Below are 18,478 nucleotides of genomic sequence, written 5' to 3'. Positions count from 1 at the left end.
ATCTGCTGATGGGCATCTAGGTTGCTTCCATGTCCTGGCTATTATAAACAGTGCTGCGATGAATATTGGGGTGCACGTGTCTCTTTCAGATCTGGTTTCCTCAGTGTGTATGCCCAGAAGTGGGATTGCTGGGTCATATGGCAGTTCTATTTCCACTTTTTTAAGAAATCTCCACACTGTTCTCCATAGCGGCTGTACTAGTTTGCATTCCCACCAACAGTGTAAGAGGGTTCCCTTTTCTCCACACCCTCTCCAGCATTTATTGCTTGTAGACTTTTGGATAGCAGCCATCCTGACTGGTGTGTAATGGTACCTCATTGTGGTTTTGATTTGCATTTCTCTAATAATGAGTGATGTTGAGCATCTTTTCATGTGTTTGTTAGCCATCTGTATGTCTTCTTTGGAGAAATGTCTGTTTAGTTCTTTGGTCCATGTTTTGATTGGGTCATTTATTTTTCTGGAATTGAGCTGCAGGAGTTGGTTGTATATTTTTGAGATTAATCCTTTGTCTGTTTCTTCATTTGCTATTATTTTCTCCCAATCTGAGGGCTGTCTTTTCACCTTACTTATAGTTTCCTTTGTAATGCAAAAGCTTTTAAGTTTCATTAGGTCCCATTTGTTTATTTTTGCTTTTATTTCCAATATTCTGGGAGGTGGGTCATAGAGGATCCTGCTGTGATTCATGTCGGAGAGTGTTTTGCCTATGTTCTCCTCTAGGAGTTTTATAGTTTCTGGTCTTACATTTAGATCTTTAATCCATTTTGAGTTTATTTTTGTGTATGGTGTTAGAAAGTGTTCTAGTTTCATTCTTTTCCAAGTGGTTGACCAGTTTTCCCAGCACCACTTGTTAAAGAGGTTGTCTTTTTTCCATTGTATATCCTTGCCTCCTTTGTCAAAGATAAGGTGTCCATAAGTTCGTGGATTTATCTCTGGGCTTTCTATTCTGTTCCATTGATCTATATTTCTGTCTTTGTGCCAGTACCATACTGTCTTGATGACTGTGGCTTTGTAGTAGAGTCTGAAGTCAGGCAGGTTGATTCCTCCAGTTCCATTCTTCTTTCTCAAGATTACTTTGGCTATTCGAGGTTTTTTGTATTTCCATACAAATTGTGAAATTCTTTGGTCTAGTTCTGTGAAAAATACCTTTGGTAGCTTGATAGGGATTGCATTGAATCTATAGATTGCTTTGGGTAGAATAGCCATTTTGACAATATTGATTCTTCCAATCCATGAACACGGTATGTTTCTCCATCTGTTTGTGTCCTCTTTGATTTCTTTCATCAGTGTTTTATAGTTTTCTATGTGTAGGTCTTTTGTTTCTTTAGGTAGATATACTCCTAAGTATTTTATTCTTTTTGTTGCAATGGTGAATGGTATTGTTTCCCTAATTTCTCTTTCTGTTTTTTCATTGTTAGTATATAGGAATGCAAGGGATTTTTGTGTGTTAATTTTATATCCTGCAACTTTACTATATTCATTGATTAGCTCTAGTAATTTTCTGGAAGAGTCTTTAGGGTTTTCTATGTAGAAGATCATGTCATCTGCAAACAGCGAGAGTTTCACTTCTTCTTTTCCTATCTGGATTCCTTTTACTTCTTTTTCTGCTCTGATTGCTGTGGCCAAAACTTCCAACACTATGTTGAATAGTAGTGGTGAGAGTGGGCACCCTTGTCTTGTTCCTGATTTCAGGGGAAATGCTTTCAATTTTTCACCATTGAGGGTAATGCTTGCTGTGGGTTTGTCATATATAGCTTTTATTATGTTGAGGTATGTTCCTTCTATTCCTGCTTTCTGGAGAGTTTTAATCATGAATGGGTGTTGAATTTTGTCAAAGGCTTTCTCTGCATCTATTGAGATAATCATATGGTTTTTATCTTTCAACTTGTTAATGTGGTGTATTACATTGATTGATTTGCGGATATTAAAGAATCCTTGCATTCCTGGGATAAAGCCCACGTGGTCATGGTGTATGATTTTTTTTAATATGTTGTTGGATTCTGTTTGCTAGAATTTTGTTAAGGATTTTTGCATCTATGTTCATCAGTGATATTGGCCTGTAGTTTTCTTTTTTTGTGGCATCTTTGTCTGGCTTTGGAATTAGGGTGATGGTGGCCTCATAGAATGAGTTTGGAAGTTTACCTTCCTCTGCAATTTTCTGGAAGAGTTTGAGTAAGATAGGTGTTAGCTCTTCTCTAAATTTTTGGTAGAATTGAGCTGTGAAGCCATCTGGTCCTGGGCTTTTGTTTGCTGGAAGATTTTTGATTACAGTTTCGATTTCCTTGCTTGTGATGGGTCTGTTAAGATCTTCTATTTCTTCCTGGTTCAGTTTTGGAAGGTTATACTTTTCTAAGAATTTGTCCATTTCATCCAAGTTGTCCATTTTATTGGCATAGAGCTGCTGGTAGTAGTCTCTTATGATCCTTTGTATTTCAGTGTTGTCTGTTGTGATCTCTCCATTTTCATTTCTAATTTTGTTAATTTGGTTCTTCTCTCTTTGCTTCTTAATGAGTCCTGCTAATGGTTTGTCAATTTTGTTTATTTTTTCAAAAAACCAGCTTTTAGCTCTGTTGATTTTTGCTATGGTCTCTTTAGTTTCTTTTGCATTTATTTCTGCTCTAATTTTTAAGATTTCTTTCCTTCTGCTAACCCTGGGGTTCTTCATTTCTTCCTTCTCTAATTGCTTTAGGTGTAGAGTTAGGTTATTTATTTGGCTTTTTTCTTGTTCCTTGATGTGAGCCTGTAATGCTATGAACCTTCCCCTTAGCACTGCTTTTACAGTATCCCATAGGTTTTGGGTTGTTGTGTTTTCATTTTCATTCATTTCTATGCATATTTTGATTTCTTTTTTGATTTCTTCTATGATTTGTTGGTTATTCAGAAGCGTGTTATTTAGCCTCCATATGTTTGAATTTTTAACAATTTTTTTTCCTGTAATTGAGATCTAATCTTACTGCACTGTGGTCAGAAAAGATGACTGGAATGATTTCTATTTTTTTGAATTTTCCAAGACCAGATTTATGGCCCAGGATGTGATCTATTCTGGAGAAGTTCCGTGTGCACTTGAGAAAAAGGTGAAGTTGAATGTTTTGGGGTGAAATGTCCTATAGATATCAATTAGGTCTGGCTGGTCCATTGTGTCATTCAAGGTTTGTGTTTCCTTGTTTATTTTCTGTTTAGTTGATCTATCCATAGTTGTGAGTGGGGTATTAAAGTCTCCCACTATTATTATGTTAGTATTAATTTCCTCTTTCATACTCGTTAGCGTTTGCCGTACATATTGCGGTGCTCCTATGTTGGGTGCATATATATTTATAATTGTTATATCTTCTTCTTGCATTAATCCTTTGATCATTATGTAGTGTCCTTCTTTGTCTCTTTTCACATCCTTTATTTGAAAGTCTATTTTATCTGATATGAGTAATGTGACTCCTGCTTTCTTTTGGTGTCCGTTTGCGTGAAATATTTTTTCCCAGTCCTTCACTTTTAGTCTGTATGTGTCTCTTGCTTTGAGGTGGGTCTCTTGTAGACAGCATATATAGGGGTCTTGTTTTTGTATCCATTCAGCCAATCTTTGTCTTTTGGTTGGGGCATTCAACCCATTTACATTTAAGGTAATTATTGATAGGTGTGGTCCCGTTGCCATTTACTTTGTTGTTTTGGGTTCACGTTTATACAACCTTTCTGCATTTCCTATCTAGAGAAGATCCTTTAGCATTTGTTGAAGAGCTGGTTTGGTGGTGCTGAATTCTCTCAGCTTTTGCTTGTCTGTAAAGCTTTTGAATTCTCCTTCATATCTGAGTGAGATCCTTGCTGGGTACAGTAATTTAGGTTGTAGGTTATTCTCTTTCATTACTTTCAGTATGTCTTGCCATTCCCTTCTGGCCTGGAGGGTTTCTATTGATAGATCAGCTGTTGTCCTTATGGGAATCCCTTTGTGTGTTATTTGTTGTTTCTCCCTTGCTGCTTTTAATGTTTGTTCTTTGTGTTTGATCTTTGTTAATTTGATTAATATGTGTCTTGGGGTGTTTTTCCTTGGGTTTATCCTGTTTGGGACTCTCTGGGTTTCTTGGACTTGGGTGGCTATTTCCTTCCCCATTTTAGGGAAGTTTTCAGCTATTATCTCCTCGAGTATTTTCTCATGGCCTTTCTTTTTGTCTTCTTCTTCTGGGATTCCTATGATTCGAATGTTGGGGCGTTTCACATTGTCCCAGAGGTCCCTGAGGTTGTCCTCATTTCTTTTGATCCTTTTCCCTCTCTGTTTCATTTATTTCCACCATTTTATCTTCTACCTCACTTATCCTATCTTCCGTCTCCGTTATTCTACTCTTGGTTCCCTCCAGAGTGTTTTTGATCTCATTCATTGCATTATTCATTTTTAATTGACTCTTTTTTATTTCTTCTAGGTCTTTATTAAACAGTTCTTGCATCTTCTCAATCTTTATCTCCAGCCTATTTATCTGTAACTCCATTTTGTTTTCAAGATTTTGGATCATTTTTATTATCATTATTCTAAATTCTTTTTCAGGTAGATTCCCTATCTCCTCCTCTTTTGCTTGACTTGGTGGGCATTTTTCATGTTCCTTTACCTGTTGGGTATTTCTCTGCCTTTTTATCTTGTTTAGATTGCTGTGTCTGGACTGGGCTTTTTCTATTCTGGAGGTCTGTGGTTCCTTTTTATTGTGGAGGTTTTTCCCAGTGGGTGGGGTTAGATGATTGGCTTGTCAATGTTTCCTGGTTAGGAAAGTTTGCGTCGGTGTTCTGGTGCGTGGAACTTGATTTCTTCTCTCTGGAGAGCAATGGAGTGCTCAGTAATGAGTTTTGAGATGGGTCTATGTGTTAGGTGTCACCTTGGGCAGCCTGTATGTTGACGTTTAGGGCTATGTTCCTGCGTTGCTGGAGAATTTGCTTGGTATGTCTTGCTCTAAAACTTATTGGCTCTTGGGTGGTGGTTGGTTTCAGTGTAGGTATGGAGGCTTTTGGACGGTCACTTATTACTTAAAGTTCCATGTAGTCAGGAGTTTTCTGATGTTCTCAGGTTTTGGGCTTAAGTCTCCTGCCTCTGGATTTCAGTTTTATTCTTCCTGTAGTCTCAGGACTTCTCCAGCTACACAGCACTGATAATAAAACTTCTAGTTTAATGGTGAAAAGATTCTCCACCGTGAGGGACACCCAGAGAGGTTCACAGAGTTACATGAAGAAGAGGAGAGGGAGGAGGGAGACAGTGATGAGCAGGAGGAGAAAAAGGGGGACTCAAGAGGAGAGAGACAGATCTACGCAGTTGTGTGTTCCCATAATGTTCTCCGTAGCCCAGATACCCACCAAGATTCACAGAATTGGATTGGGAAGAGAAGGGGAAAGGAGGAAATAGAGGTGTTCTGAGGTAGAAAACAGAGAGTCAAGATTGGGAGAGAATAATCAACACACTCCTGAATAAAAATGGGAACTGAATATTGGATTCTTAAATGTTCACAATTTATATCATATATTGAAAAACAAAAATTAAAAATCTAGAGTAGAGATTAGACTCTGAAAAATACTATATTAAAAACAAAAACCAAAACACATACAAAAAATTTTTTTAAAATATATATGAAGTTCAGTTTAAAAAATAGGGCTTCTCTCTTTTTTTTTGGTAAGGTTATAGTGTATTGAAAATGAAAATTGAGTAGTAGAGGAGTACTAGAGGACTTTAAAAGAAATAACAGAAAAAGAAAAATAGAAAATAGAAGAGAAAAAGGAGAAAAAAAGAAAAAAAAAAGATTTTTCCCTAATTAAAAAAAATCGTAAAAGTCTATGAAAATGAAAGTTAAGGAGTGATGGAGGAGTAATAGGGAATTTTAAAGGAAAATAAAAGAGAAAAAAGAAAAAAGAAAAAATTAAAAAAAATTGTTTTTTTTTCTTATTAAAAAAAAAAAAGTAAATATATATCTAGGAATTTCTCTGGAGCTGTTGTCAGTGTCAGTTCGGCTCAGTTTCAGATATCTCCTTGTTCCAGCTTACACTTAGGGATTTTAATATGTTGCACCGGTCCCTTCTGAAGCGGTTCCCTTTGTTTATTTGGCTTCTGTTTGCCGGTTTCTTCAGAGCCTCATTTCCGCCCTGACACAGGCGGGCGGAGGTGGACTCTTATTCAGGTAGCTAGTTCTGTCGTGCTGCTGGGAGGGGCTGACGCTGCGGGGATGGGCTGGCGCTGCCGGGAGAGGCTGGCGCTGCTTTCTCCGTCTGCGCTGTTCAGGCTCCCGGCTGCTCTATATGGAGCGCGCCCCGCGCTGCGCGCAGCTCTAGCCCTCGGGTGTTCCACAAAAGCGCGGAACAAAAGGCTGTGTCCGCTCTTGTGCCTTCCCCGTCAGAGCGGTCCAGGCAGCCAGGAGCTTGACAGGCGCACTCTCCCCAGGTGTGGCGTGCCCACTACCTTCCGCGGTCCCAATCTCGGTTTCCCCCGGCGCCAGCCGGGTGCGTGCGCCTTCTGCCCTCCACGTCCCCAGCCCCAGTCCCCGCCCGCGTCAGTCGGGTGCCTGTGCCTGTGCCCTGTGTCTCGCCACGACCTGCTCCCGCCTCCGGCGGGTCTGGGCCGGTCCGTAGTCTGCGAGCTCTTCTCTGGACTTTCTCGGTCCCTTTATTCTGCGAACGGCCGGCAGCGTGTTCGGGCCGGTTAATTTTCTCTCTCTTCCCTGCTGTCCCACAGTTCAAGTTGGCAACTCACAAAAGCTCCCTCTGATTGTCCTCAGGGCACTCAGGCCAGGACCCTGCCCCAAACAATGCCGCCCGCTCCTCTCTGTGCCGCCCCCACTTGCTGGTGGCGGATGCGGGTGTCTGGGGCACTTTTCTGCTGTGAGTTGCTTTTAGGCACGTGATCTGTGGGTTTTATTTATTGTTTCCCTCCCAGTCAGGTTGCCCTCCTAGATTCAAACACTTCCCCCAGGCCCGACAGTGCGAGGGTTTCCCGGTGTCTGGAAACGTCCTCTAAAGACTCGCTTCCCGGGACGGATCTCCGTCCTTAGCTCTTTTGTCTCACTTTTTATCTTTTATATTTTGTCCTACCTCCTTTCGAAGACAATGGGCTGCTTTTCTGGGCGCCTGATGACCTCAGCTAGCAATCAGAAGTTGTTTTGTGAAGTTTGCTCTGCGTTCAGATATTCTTTTGATGAATTTGTAGGGGAGAAAGTGGTCTCCCCGTCCTACTCCTCCGCCATCTTGCATGTGTAGACTCTTTAATGATGGCCATTCTGACCCATGTGAGTGATACCAAATTATGATTTTGATTAACATTTCTCTGATAAATAGTGATGTGGAGCATCTTTTCATGTGCTTGTTGGTTTTCTGTATGTCTTCTTCGGAGAAATGTCTATTTAGGTCTTTTGTCCATTTTTTGATTGTTTTTGGTTTTTTTATATTGATTTATATGAGTTGTTTGTATATTTTAGATATTAAACCCCTGTCGGTCACATCATTTGATTTTATTCCATTCATTCGGGGTTACCTTTTCATTTTGTTGGTGGTATTCTTTGCTGTTCAAAAGCTTTTAAGTTTGATTAGGTCACATTTGTTTACTTTTGCTTTTTTTCTTTTGCTTTGGGAGGCTGATCTAAGAAAATATTGTTGTGATTCATGTCAAAGAGTGTTCTGCCTGTGTTTTCCTTTAGTTTTATAACATCCAGCCTTATATTAGGTCTTTAAACCATTTTGAGTTTATTTTGTATATGGATTATTTTGTATGGTTGTATATATACAAAAAATTAGTGTGTTCTAATTTCATTTATTTCCATGTAGGTGTCCTGCTTTCCCAGTACTATTTACCAAAGAGACTGTCTTCTTCATTGTATACTCTTGACTACTCTTTCATAGATTCATTGACCATAGGTGTTTGGAGACCTGTGTTTTAAAATTGTATTTTTTTTCCCTCAACATCAGAATGAGTAGTTATGTTCTGTCATGTTACACTTAAATAAAATTGTACATTCAGAGCATCTGAATTGGCCAAGTTACAGAAGATATAAATTATTATGTGGATATGACAGATTGTGTCATTCTTGGGCTCTTTTGAGAGAACTGCCTTTAGCAATAATCCACAGGAGTGAACAAAAGATTAACAGGAAAATGGACTTTATGAGATTTAATAAATATTTATATTTAAATACAAAGAATGGTATTAACTGTAATACCTAGATGTGGAAAAACAGCCTGTGTCTTGTTTAGAGTTTCAGCACACTCTCAAGATACATTTACTCTAAATGAAGACTAAAGTACTACTTAACATCAGAACAGTTTTTATAGTTATATCATTTGAGCAAAAATTGTTTCAGACACTCCCTCCCCCCAAAAAAAATCATTAACCAAAGTCACTAATAAGTAGGAAGGGAGAGTTAGGAGCCCCTTCCTCTCTTTCTCAGTTTCCAATTAGCAGACCTATTGCGCTTAGTCAGTAAGCACAGACTTATTGCACTTAGTCAGTAAGCACAGACCTATTGTGCTTCGTCACTCAGTCGAGTCTGACTCTTTGTGACCCCATGGCCTGTAGCCTGCCAGGATCCTCTGTCCATGGGATTCTCCAAGGCAAGGATACTGGAGTGGAGTGCCATGCCATCCTCCAGGGCTCCTCCAAACCCAGGGATCGAACCCAGGTCTCCTGCATTGCAGGTGGATTCTTTACTGTCTGAGCCACCAGGGAAGACCAAGAACACTGGAGTGGGTAGCCTGTCCCTTCTCCAGGGGAACTTCCCCACACAGGAATTGAATCAGGGTCTCCTGCATTGCAGATGGATTCTTACCATCTGAGCTACCTGGGAAATCTGGCAGACCTATTAATGAACAATAAAAGAGGTGTAAGGAAGGCATTTAGAAAGAAAGAAAAAGGAGCAGTGAATGATGATTTGTGAAAACAGGTTCAGGTCCTAGACAGTGCAGACTGAGCTGCCTCCCTGTGCTGTGTGGTCCTTGGTCACTAGAATTACAAGCTCAATTTCTTAATTGCTTCTTTGATCTTGTCCAAGGAGAAAATTGGATTTCTAGAGGTGTTTGTTTGTTTGTTTGTTTTGTTTTGTTTTTTGTGCAGAGCAATTCTACTAAAACTGCTATGTAGAAGCTCCTTTTGCCAGCCTTTCACTCTCAGAATAATAAACCACAGCCAAATTAAAGAAACATCTTAACCTCTCAGATAAAGGATTCTGCCCCTCTTAGCAGCTGACAGTAATCCAGAACTGGAAAGAAATTCCAGAAGCATCTTCTTCTTTCCCAAATGCTGCTCAGATTCCGTCAAACCAACTTGACAATTTGCTGTCAGGTCCCTGCCATCTGGTTTCTCTGACATCAACCTGCTTTTTAGATAAATTGACTTTAATTTTCTTGAATCAAGATATTTGCCATCTCTGTGTATCTGTATAAATATCCCTCAAAGCTCAGAGTCTGAGAGCTGAAAGCACTAACTAGTGATGATAACCCCAAATGTCCTGGGAAGAATATAAGATGCTACAGACTGCTGAGTGCCAGAAATCATACTGTAAAACTTCCATTTTCTTCCTTTCCTATAACCATATAATAATAAAAGATCAGGTTAGACCTTTGTCTGCCTATAAAACAGGGGAATCAAACCGTTTAAACACCAGCCAGTCCTCCACCCAAATAGATTCTCCCGATTCTCCCTGTCCTGCCGGTTTCTGAAATATTGTCCGAGTTTAATGTTACAGTGAAACATTTGGCGCTCATGGTAAAGAACCTGTCTGCCATTGCAGGAGACTCACAAGAAACGGGTTCAATCCCTGGGTTGGAAAGATCCCTTGAAGAAAGAAATGGCAATCCACTCAGTATTCTTGCCTGGAGAATCCCATTGACAGAGTAGCCTGGCGAGCTATAATCCATAAGGTTGCAAAGAGTCAGACACAACTAAAATGACTTAACACACACACACATATACATAATACGTTACTGTGAAACATTGGTGCTAATTGGTTTCTTTCTGCTGATTAACAGGTTTTGGATTCAGGGAGACGGAAAGAATATGCCCAGCCATATGATTTGCTGAAAACTACAGATAGCCTGTTTTACAAGATGGTGCAAAAACTGGGCTAGGCAGAGGCCTCTGCCCTCACTGAAAGGGCAAAACAGGTGAGCCTGCTTCAGGGTGTTGTAGTTTGTCTCCAGGTTCACTCTTCAGAGTCTCCATCAGGGGTCTCTGTGCCCTTTTCAATCATAAACCTCCAGAGACTATGCTTCATGACTGGGTCTTTTTTTTTTTTTTTTTTTTCATTTATTTATATTAGTTGGAGGCTAATTACTTTACAATATTGTGGTGGTTTTTGCCATACATTGATATGAATCAGCCATGGATTTACATGTGTTCCCCATCCTGAACCCCCCTCCCACCTCCCTCCCCATCCCATCCCTCTGGGTCATCCTAGTAAACCAGCCCTGAGCACTTGGCTCATGCATCAAACCTGGACTGGCGATCTGTTTCACAATTGATAATATACATGTTTCAATGTTGTTCTCTCAGATCATCCCCCCCTTGCCTTCTCCCAGAGTCCAAAAGTCTGTTCTATAGTTCTATACATCTGTGCCTCTTTTTCTGTCTTGCATATAGGGTTATCGTCACCATCTTTCTAAATTCCATATATATGTGTTAGTATACTGTTTTGGGTCTTAACAACATGTGGCAGGTTGAAAGCACGTCTGCTGAGAACCTGCAGCAGTGGTGGGGGTGGATGTAGGATGAGTGTGCGCTTCTGTGTATGCGCACCTGTGCCTAAGAGACAGATTTCAGATAGGACTCACCACACACTTGGACCCTAGGTTCAGATTCCCTTAGAGCATGGAATACTCTCATTTTGCAGACCCTTTATGTTTCATTCTGATTGGTCCTCAGCACATTTGTGATGTAAGTGCTGTCCAGGACTATCCATGAAATTTGAGAGTTTAAGGAAAAAAATTCTGGAATATTTTGAGGCTAGGAAGATTTACCAAAAAAAGGTATAAGTTGCTTCTGTTTCTAACCTGTAAAGAAAACTACATGGTACTGTCACTTAATCCCTAATTCTTTGTTGTTTAGAATTTTATTCAGTTACCCCCTCCCTGCCCGTGCTCCCTCTAACTTCCAGAAGAAGGTATATTGTCATCAGGATAAATCAGGAATTCACAATACCTTAACACTGTACTCTGGATGGGGCTTGAAGATGAGATGTGTTAAAGCAATAAGCACTGTACATGGTGTGAGGAAGGCACTTGATGAATGACCTTCAGTCACGTGGTGTCTTTCTAACAAAGGTGAGGTAGTAGTATCTTGGACAGATGTGACAACTGAGGTCTAGTTTAAGGGACTTAGCTGTTGTCATCCAGCCACATGTGATTCATTCTGGAACAAGTTGGGATTGACATTGATGGGAAGATAGGTGGAGGGAGGGATGGTGTGGTGTTCTTGCTGCTTGAGATGTATGGTTTGAGGTGGGATGAGCCTTCAGGCTGTATGTGGAAAGGCTTCCCCCCCTGAAAATTTATCTCTGGGTATTAAATTATGGATGCATTTTTCCTTCTTCATACTTTTCTGCATTTCCCAGATTTTCACTTGTAAGTAGGATAAAATTACTTGTGTAATATTTAAAATATCTGTTAAAGAAAATATGTCCCAGTATCTAACAGTATTTCTGTATGAAAAATGTATCTAAAATGTGGCCTAAATTCCCTCTGTCACTATTTCATCTCAATCCTCCTTAGAAATGAGGAAATGCACAGCAGTAGCTTCCACTGTTCATAGGGTAGGAGATAGCTTTTTGTAAGGACTGTATTGTATGCAAATGTTGAGAACCTGAACGTGGAACTCTGTATTTTTTGTGCCTAAAATTCACAGAGTGCTTTCATCTACTAGGGTGTCTCCCAGTCAGAGTTTCCCTCCTGAGACCCAATAATCATTTATGATTCCCATATAACCTAGTCACAAAGCAGCAAGGACTCTTAAAATCCTTTTGTTCTTTTGAACTTAGGCATTACACATCAAAGAGAGGTGTCCCCACCTAGGTGTCAAAGTGTTCATTTAAAAATTATATTATCCTTATGTATGATCAAGACATTGAGTACAATGAGAAATTGATCTCAGAATTTTAGATATGCCCAGATAAGATAATAGGGTTCAACATCCTCATTTTACAGGTGAGAAAACTAAGTCCTCAGAAGGAATGTGGTCCCATGTATATAGTTGGTGTGAAGCTAGTTTGCAGCAGACACAGAATTAGAAATCTGTTCTTTAAGTAAATGTTTTAAATCAAGTGTCACATAAGATACATACAGAAGCAGACATAGGTCATAGAATTAGAAATCTTGTGATTCCTGGTCTCTTAATCCTGAACCTACTCTAAGAATATTAATGGCAAGTTACATTTGTGTAGTTCTTTATCACTTATTTTACACAGTTTTTGCATGTATGATTTCACTTAATCCACTACAATTTTTTATCCCACATCATGGATGAAGAGATTGGGTCCAGGGCTCACCCAAGATAACATAGCTGGTCCAGGGAGCACAGAGGGGGAATTGCTGGGGAGGCTGAGTGGAGACCTAGGTACTGTGTTCTGTGTTGAGTCTGAGAACACTGCTCCTTTCACATGGTCGCCAAGGTAGAGGCGGTCACTCAGGTCCACAGGGTGACAGAACCTCACTCTTAGATTTCAGTCCTGCCACTGGCTCAGGTCACCTCTACAGAAAGAAATGCAGTTCTTGATTCTCATCCCATCTTGACATTATTTCTGCATCCTCTGCATCCTCTTAGGAGGATAAACTGTTAGATTATCAGTTTTTTGAATTTGCAAGCATCAGGTATCAATGCCTTGTTCAGAGCTGTAACAATGGGATGATTAGCCTAAGTCACAAGGTTTTCACTCTAATAGAACAGAATTCATTCATCTGAAGAGAAAACTCAACATCTGGGAGAAGGTGCTTCCACATCGCATTTTCTTGAACAAATAGTTCAGGCGAGGTGATCACTGTCTGATTGACCCTGATCCATGAAATAGTAGAGAAAGTACCTTTTAGATTCATAAAGCTGAAGGGGGCATTAGTTTGCTAGGGCTGCCATACAAAGACCACAGAGTAGGTGATTTAAACAACAGAGACTTACTTCCTCACAGCCCTGGGGCTGGAAGTCTAAGGTCAATATGTTGGTAGGGTTGGTTTCCTCTGGAGTCTCTCTCCTTGGCTTGGAGATGCCGTCTTCTCTCTGTTTCTCACATGCTCTTCCCTCTGTGTGAGCCTGTGTCCTGAGCTCTTCTTTTAAGAACTCCAGTCTATTAGATTAGGACCCACCTGTAGGACTTCATTTTAACTTCATTGCCTCTCTAAAGACACTGTCTCCCAACAGTCACATTCTGAGGTACTGTGGGGTTTAGGACTTCAACATGTAAAATTGGAGGGGACACAGTTCAGCTCAAAGGATGAATGCCTGTCATCCATTCTGTTCTGTGATGAAGCAGATATGATTGAGGTTTTTTGAAGTTTCTTTGTTCCAAGTGTGTAACTATAAAATCCTCATATCTGAGCTCTGGAAGCCTGGACCTGTTTGAATAGATGGAGCAGGCACTTAGCCTCGACGTGGCCTTGTGTCCCCCAAGGTCTCTGAGCCTCAGGTCCTCACCTGTGTGTAGAGCAGGGATTACAGCCCTGCCGGCTTCTTCACATGTATTACAGGGATCATATGAGAGAGAAGATGCTTAAGGGCTTTGAGAATATAGAGCGTTTTACAGTATAATAGTGGGATCATTTTTTAAAAGCCTGTAGACAGAAGACTTGCCTTCCAATAATAAAAATATACCCATAGTTCTGTGTAGCTTTAGAGATTCTAAATCGGGGGTCCCCAACTCCTGAGCCAGACTGGTATGGTCTATGGGCTGTTAGGGACTGGGCCACACAGCAGGAGGTGAGTGGTGTGCAAAGGAGCAACGCTTCAGCTGCTGCTGCCCATCGCTCACTTTACACCTGACCCTCCTCTTTCTTGCCCTGTCTGTGGAAACATTGTCTTCCACGAAACTGGGTCCCTGGTGCCAAAAAGGTTGGGGACCACTGTTCTAAATAATTACAATATATTTATAATAATATATTTTAAAACACATGGTATATCTAATACTACAAACTTTAAAACTTTAAAATACTTTTTAAAAATCTATGAACAAAAAGTAAATCACTCTCCACTCCTGTCATCACACAGCTCCCCTGCAAGGTGGAGCCCCAGCATCTCTGGTGACTGTTCTGTTGAGCTGTTTTGTGTATCAGGAAGAACTTGTGAATATGCAGTCTTCCTGTTTCTAAGCACAAATGTTAGCTGTTCTTTCTTTTTATCACTTAATATCGTATCTCAGATTATATCAGTGCATATGGTTATCTCATTCTTTTTAATGACTACATAGTATTATGCTTTCTACATTTCCTACTCCTTATTTTCAATGTTTGTCAATCAGAGTTTATAAAATATAGGGATTACACCCTGATATTAACATCCAAATTTGTTGTGCTCATTTTATATGTGAAAATGAGAAAACCTTGGTCAGGCACTCTTAATAGATTTCCCAGCCTCTTTGTTATCTTGTTTTTAATTTCTCTCCAGGTTTTGAGTTAGTAAAATGATTTTACTTATCAATTTTCTCTAGTCTTAAAAACATATTTGTGAATCAGAATGATCAGAACTCAAGTGTATCTACAGGTTGTTTGGCATTATGTCCAGCCCCAATGAAGGTTTTAATGGGGCTTCTTCCTCCATAGAATAAATACACCCCTGTTTTTTCCTATTGTGCCTCTAGTAGTGATATGATTTGCTTCACATGAAGCAGTGGACCTAAGAATGTGTTGCCTTAGGAGAAGGACTTTAAAACTCATAAACGTGTGGTTTTTGTCTTTTTCCTCCCTCAGGTGCTCTCTAAAAGCGAATAACCAGATATCACTCACAGTGACCATGTGATTATGAATATTATGAATGTCCAATGGATAACCCTCAGCTTCACAACTTTTAAGTCAACTCTGCAATTCTACCATGAGTTCATGTCTATTCCAAAGGCATTGTTCCAATCAGTTTCTGCACTGCGTAAATTATGTTGTTCTTTTTTTACACCAGCAACAGATATTTACATATTACAAGATATTAATCTATAATTTTTATCCAACTTCACTCAGTGATTTCAAGCTCTTGCAAAAGGATTTATTGTGTTTATTTATGTGTTATAGTATTTTCTTTTTTATCCAAATCAGAGGTACAGGCCACCAATAAAAGCTGTCTCCCAGGTTTTGTGTCTTGAGAGACTCTGGAGCCAAACTCATTTTCTAAGATTTGAAACAAAGTTCTTACAATTTTTTTTCTTTTTTTACTGTTCCAAGAATTATATATTACTTTCTAATTATATTAGGGATTCTTGAAGACTGTGTGAAGTTGCCATTTTGTGTCACCACTTCCTTTAACAGAACTACGATTCATTTTCTACTCAAAGACCTCTGGTTAAAATACTATAGAGAAAAGTAATAGGAAAAACATACAGTACATGTAGTTTAAGTGACATTATAGGAGAGAGAGGTGTCACCCTCCGAAAAAAATATGGTTAAAATACAGAAGGACAATATTGCACGTTCATCTCCTGTGTCCCCCTGCATTGGTGGCAGATTTTTGACTGCTTAGCCATGGGGGAAGTCCTCTAAAAGAGAAGGAAGAGAAAATATGCTTTATCAAAGTAGGAACCCCTCTAGGGATTTGCTAATGAAGGACAGACATGTTCTAGGCTGTCTTCTAGATAGAGGATTTTATTTTTTTTACATTAAAAAAATTGTGGTAAAATATATATAACATAAACTTTGCCATATAGCCATTTTTAATCACACAATTTGGTGGCATTAATCACACTCACAGTGTTGTGCAGCCATCATTGTCTGGGTAACTTTTGGTAATTATGTGCTTCCTATTCAGTGTGTTATTTCTGCAGAGTCATTTTGGTAAGTTTCATTTTTCTAGAAATGGATTCGTTTCCTATGAGTTTTGAGCTTAATTGGCATAAATTTATTCTCAATATCTTATATGTTTAATCTCTGCAGCATCTCTGTGTTCTTTTGGCCTTTTAATTTTCTTTGAGGCTTCTCTTTTTTTTATGAATAATCCTGTATAACTTTTTCCTATTTTCAAAGAATCAGCTTTTTGCTTGATTGATGCTCTGTTTTTCTTTCTAGTTCATCATATCATTCTTTCTTTCAACTTTTCCGTTATTTTGAGATTTTTTCCTCAAATTCTTAAATTGGAAACAGATTAATAACATCATTATTTTTCTAACATAAGTATATAAAGCTGACATTTTTTTCTGAGATCCACTTTAGCTACAGCCTACAAGTTTTGATACTTACCACCAATCATTACCCAAAGTATTATGTATTTTCTAATTCCTAATTTAATTTATAACTATATCTTTTATCCATGAGTTAGTCATAAGCATAATGTTCTCTAAATTTCAAATGCTAATGGCTTTTTTCTGTTAGATTGAACATGTGAAACTGCTAACATTCAGCCTTTTATATAAAATGGCACTTTCATATGTTTAAACATAATAGTTTTCTTTTATTAATGTATAACAATTTCATTTTGGTCAGACAACATTAAGTTGTGGATTTTAAACCAAAGGTAATGATATTCACACAGAAACTCCTTGTTTCCACCATTTTGTATTTTATTTGGGGGTTTTAAAATGTTTTAAAGTACATGTATAACCAGTAATTTTCAAATAAAAGTCCTCCCTGAGTACTGGAATGTTTTCTGATAGACATTGCAGGTTTGTTCTCTGGAATGCAGACTCGGAGTTTAGTGCTTGGATGTTTATCAGGGGTGCCCTTGGAATCAACACTGTGGAATCAGGAGGGAAGAAATGGGATAGGGAAGAAGGAAAGATCAAGCTGGAACAATAGCCAGGGGACCTTAGCTGATCCCATGGGGCATCTGGAGTGAAGATGGCCCTTCGGGGTTGTCCTGACACATTTAATGACCAAGTCTTTATACCTCCACCTGGAAGGGTCACTGCATGCAGGCTTGTGGTTTAAGGTTGCCCACTGGCAGCACCTCCAGCAGCTAGGCCACGAGTCCTTGAAGGGAGGTCTGAACAGCATGTCTCCATGTTCCCCCGCATCCTGTGTCACAGCTCTAAGGTAGAGATAAAGATGTACTGTGGGGGAAACTCTTGATGTGTAAGTCAAAATGATGACTTAGTGATTCTCATCAATATGCTCTGGTTTAAAAAATAGAGAAGAAGGTCCATGAAGGGGAGAAATCTCATTTTCTAGGGTCAGCCCAGTTGTCATCTCTTCTAGGAAGTCACGATAAGATCAATCATCATCCTAGGTAACTCATATTTCTGTAATACCATGAGCACCTCTCATTTGGTAAACTGAACCATACTTGGTTAGAGTCCTGTTGTCATCCAGTATGGTGATTTTTAAACAAGAGGCCCTGTTCTTTCCATTTTACACAGGTTATGTAAACTGTGTAGCCTGCCTGACTATGTGTATTCATACATGGTCTGTTTTCTCACTAAACCAAGTGAGAAAAAGACTTGGAACTGTGACCTATTCCTTTTTAGTTACATCTTTCAGCACAGTGTTTGTCGCCTAGGCGGCACTCAGTAAATGTTTTCTGAATAATAAATGATGACTGAGAACAAACCTTCATTGTCAACTTTGTAATTTTGGAATTCTAAGAAGTAGCCTGGGATAACAGAAAGCCCTGGTTTTGCAATCAGAAACACTGACTTGCCTGTCAGGTCTTTCTCTGCTCCTCACCAACATTGTGGGTGTCCAAAGAATGTACTGTCCAGAGTGGGACATTTGAGAATGAAAGGAAAGCAGTAACCAGCCAGAGTGCCAGGGAGAAAAACTGGCACCATCCTTGACAAAATGGACTATGGACACCCTACAGCCATGTAGCCTTAGTTACATGCTTGGGTAAGTATCTTAACCTCTGAATCTCAGCTTCTTCAGCTGGAAGATGGATATGATTCCTGACTTGGAGTTCTTTGGTTGGGATGATGGATGGACCAAGAGCATCCAAAGACATAGGGTGGAATCACTGACATTGGTGATTCCTAATCACCAGGAGAGGAGAGCAAGATGAGTGTGGATGAAGGAGTGTGTAGAAGGTGTGTTTGAGGAGGTCCTCATCTGATGGCCTAAACCAGACTGTTCTTCCTTCACATGTAGTTAAAATGACATAAGCCCCCAGGGAGGAGCTCAAGCTCTGGAGTCAGCCTTCCAGGGACAAATACTGGTTCTTGGCATTGCTGACTGGGTTTAGATACAAATTCTGCTCCTGTTTCCCATGAGCTCTTAAGGTTGGCAAGTCCACTGTGCTTCATTGTCTTTGTCTGAAAGTTGAGGTGGGGATTGTATGATTCTCAGAGGGTTGTTGCAAAGATTAACTATGACAGTGACATTCACTGTGTGGTCTGCGCACTAGTGCCAGTCTGTGAACTGTTTGTAACTAGGTTAG

General features: G+C 39.6%; 1 protein-coding gene across 1 annotated transcript in view; it reads left to right on the top strand.

Annotated features, from left to right (window-relative positions):
* Positions 1 to 16,732, top strand: part of LOC133049216 (ATP-binding cassette sub-family C member 4-like) — a 150,363-nt gene extending 133,631 nt beyond the window's left edge. The window contains exons 29-30 of the mRNA XM_061133178.1: positions 9,967 to 10,101; positions 14,881 to 16,732. The gene's annotated coding sequence lies outside the window, so the exon portion shown is untranslated. The remainder of the gene's footprint in view (positions 1 to 9,966; positions 10,102 to 14,880) is intronic.
* The last annotated feature ends 1,746 nt before the right edge of the window (positions 16,733 to 18,478 follow it).

This window comes from Dama dama, chromosome 30 (genome assembly GCF_033118175.1).
Source record: "Dama dama isolate Ldn47 chromosome 30, ASM3311817v1, whole genome shotgun sequence".
In the NCBI taxonomy this organism is placed as follows: Eukaryota; Metazoa; Chordata; class Mammalia; order Artiodactyla; family Cervidae; genus Dama; species Dama dama.
The sequence above is the reverse complement of the archived record's forward strand: the minus strand, read 5'-3'. Positions and strand labels throughout refer to the sequence as shown.